The sequence below is a fragment of the Zingiber officinale genome, chromosome 4A (genome assembly GCF_018446385.1).
Source record: "Zingiber officinale cultivar Zhangliang chromosome 4A, Zo_v1.1, whole genome shotgun sequence".
Classification (NCBI taxonomy): domain Eukaryota; kingdom Viridiplantae; phylum Streptophyta; class Magnoliopsida; order Zingiberales; family Zingiberaceae; genus Zingiber; species Zingiber officinale.
The window spans coordinates 46,221,475-46,225,030 of record NC_055992.1 but is presented as its reverse complement, the minus strand read 5'-3'; the positions used below and the strand labels follow the sequence as shown (position 1 = coordinate 46,225,030).

Below are 3,556 nucleotides of genomic sequence, written 5' to 3'. Positions count from 1 at the left end.
GTTCCACTGTACAAAAATTTTATACAAAGGTCTGAACCTTTTCCTAGCTACCATGTGTTCTTTTAAATTAAACTTGGATCACCTACGGAACTTAACACGTTTGATCCAAAGTTTAATCTATTTGTTCTTTTAGGTTTAGACTTGGATCTCCTGCAGAACTTAACATGTTCGATCCAAATCACCTAGGTTATTAATTCCATTAAATATTAATTTCCAAAATTGGCTTCCAGGACTGCATGGAGAGGCACATGGCCTTCTTGGATATGGGAACAACCACCACCGCCTAGACAAAGCCTTTTAAGGAAAGCTAATATTTAATTTCCTTAAATAACTTTAGGTCAACCGAAAAGAACAATCAAATCACAAGGAAAAGAAAAACAAAAGAACACAACATCGAAAACTGTGAGATCTCAGAAAATTCAATTAATAGGGTTATTTGGAAAATATCCTTATAGAATTTTTTTGGAATTTTTAGAAATTTTCTAGGAATTTTTCGGAGCTCGTATGACGGATTTTGAGGGGATCAATTTCGGGTTCGGATTAAAGCCTGTTTGGGATACCCGCTTAAGTGAGGAAAAGTGTTAATTATAAATTTCCTTTCTTATTTCTTTTTCCCGAACCCGACTTAATCCTTTAACCGAGTTCTTCCTCCCCTCTCTGCCCCGACGCGATCCCGATCTCCCCTCTCTTCTCTGTTCTCTCTCGCGGGCGATCGGCGCCGACGGGAGCAAGGCTTCAGCTCCGGCGGTCTTCCTTCTACCGGCATCGATCCTTTAGCTCAGATCTAGCCGAAGCCTTCTCCTTCTCGCTCTAATCTCTCTGAAGACTCTCACGGGGACGAACCGACGCCGAGCGTGGACGAGTCGACGCCGACGATCGCCGGTGTAGATCTATCTGCGGAGCTTGCCGGAAATCAATCAAGGAGGCACGAATTATCTTGATTTCCTCTGCTCAACCCTTCCCCGATCTTTCTTCTCGTTTCTGCCGACCCTCTCTTCCCCGATTCGATCGCCGGCTTGAAGATGCCCTAGGGTTTCGAAGGTAAGCTATTAACCCTAGCTGTGGATTTTAGAGTTTTGGTTTTCTTCTCTGTTTACCGATCCTAATCTTCTTGACGGTGGAATTAGGTCTCGGGTTTGGAGAGGTTGGTATCAGGGAGGTGTTGCTTGGATTAGGGAAGGAATCAGATCAGACTCGTGCTAGGTTTTCCCTGGATTGGATCTTGGATCTCCTCTGCCTTGCTATTGATTAGGGTACGGGATTGAAGAGGAGGAGGTAAGATGAGTAGATTGTTTCTTGGACTTAGTTGGTGATAGGTTTGTGTTGAGATCTAATCTCTTTTTGATCTGATTAATTCCAGGGAGGTTTGTTTTGTTTTGGTTCCAGCAGCACTTCTTTGGCTGCGGATCAAGAGCAAAGGTTGGAGATTGAGGTAATTGATCAGTGATTGATTAGCCATTTATGTGTAGGAATAAATTGGAGATGATATGTTAGTATATCGTTAGTTGATACATGTTGTAATTAGTTGTTAAATTGTGTAGATTTATTTGTGTAGAATAAATCTAATGGAATGGTTAGGGTTAGTGTAATTAACCCTAGTCAACCGTTGGATTTATAACCTAATTGGTGATCAGGGATTAGGTAACTAACCCTAATCGACCATTAGATTTAAATTGGTAAGTTGTGATTGTGGTGATTAGGGTTTTGCCCTGATTTAGCATTGAGAGTTTTATTTAGCTATTTCATTTGGATTTAGCTAAATAAAATATATATGTTGTTTGACACAGGACTCTGATTCGAGACGAGCGTCTCGACTTCGGATTTGGATTGTACCTTCTATTTGAGGCGGGTACCCTTTGACTTATCTTTTGATAATGTCTTATGATATGTTTAGCTTATATATACTTACTAGTGGTAGATAGTAGATTATTCTTTCTCTTGGTCTTAGCTAGTTGATACCTATCACATGCTTCATCTGCTAGTTGCTTTATTTCAGGATTGGATATTTTATCTCTTGCCATGTGTATATATGTTCATAGAGATGCATATCTATAGTGCTCTACTCTACTGGATTAGTTGCTTTACATGTGTGATACATGCTCTTGGATTCATGATACTTACATCATTGTTATATGTGATGTCTTTGGATTTATGCTGTTTATATCATGGTTATATATATGCGTTTACCTTTTGGGCACACACATATATGGAGGAGGCTATGTTCAGGTATGACATACTGTAGCATCATGCACCATCCTGCATGATTGCATGCTGGGCGATTGACGACTCCATTATTGTTGAGCTCGTCGGCCACATAGGCCCGCACACAACGTGTTTCACGCATGGGTAGTGGCACGACTGTGGTGTGTATGGCGTGTTGCTCGGTGGTGCACCGGGTGCTCATGGGTAGATGGTTGCGGGATCCTCCCCGTCATCGCGTCGGGAGTTGAGAGCATCAGCTCCCTCACTATGTTTGAGGTAGGAGGATAGGTGTATTCGACAGCATCCCGTCTCGGTCACTCATCAGGGTAGTGACGGTAGAGTGCACGGTGTCATAGCCCACCCGGTCTCACCATTGTGTGTGAGATGGTTGATTGGTCAGGGGTGACTATGTCATATTGCATCATATGCACGGATTACATTCGTTATGATTGATGCATTTTGGTGATTGCATATGATTGACATGCATACAGGATACATGCTTTTGCTCGACTACTTTTATCTGTATGTTGACAGTCATTTGCCCAAGCCTCGTAGGTGAGCACCGTTTATTTCAGTTATGCATTTTCTTATCATTCTTGCTATAGATCGTACTTTATGCCTTTTGTTGGTTATTACAGTTATTTCAGCTATGCATATCATATATCGTTAGAGACCGCATCAGTAGGTTGTACCGTTAGGAGACTGTAGGCTCTATGGTTTAGTGTACTGTACCATAGGATGTTGCTAGTAGTTATATGTTGCTGTACATATCTATTGGATTACCTGCTGAGTTCTTTGAACTCACCCCGTTGTTACTATTTTTCAGGTTGAGGCCATCGGGAGATATTCCAGTCGCTAGCCCCATTATCGCGAGGATTTTCTTTGTCGGATTATATTTTACTTTTGCATCTTATATACTTGTATTGTGGGTTTGTATTGTGGACTTTATATCGACCACTTGGGTTTACTACTTTTGGTTTTTCCGCTGCGGATATATTTTCATTACTTCGTGGATTTTGTTTTTCTTCGTTGTAGTGGAGTAGGATGTGTACGTATATCTTCGTTGGTTTCTATATCATCTTTTCTTTATATAACTGCGTGGATTGTTCATATTATATCTGTGTAGAAATGTTGAATATAACTGCGTGGATTGTTTACTATTTGTGTGTATTGTTCCGGCCGAGTGTGGCCGAGGTATAGATATATGTATACTGAGATTCATATTGTCCGCCGTACAGGGGAGATGCTACCGAAATTTCTTCGGATAGGGACTACCTGGGGCGTGACAAAAACAAATTCGAAATACTAGAATCGCATGCCTCTTGTATTTGGTATTTTTACAAAGAAATAAAAC

At 41.0% G+C, this 3,556-nt stretch overlaps 1 long non-coding RNA gene across 1 annotated transcript; it reads left to right on the top strand.

Moving 5' to 3' along the window:
- Window positions 1–637: 637 nt before the first annotated feature.
- Window positions 638–3,074, top strand: LOC121973282. Its single transcript, XR_006109471.1, has 4 exons — window positions 638–1,041; window positions 1,128–1,275; window positions 1,361–1,432; window positions 3,029–3,074. It is a non-coding gene; the product is annotated as an uncharacterized LOC121973282 (long non-coding RNA).
- Window positions 3,075–3,556: the final 482 nt, after the last annotated feature.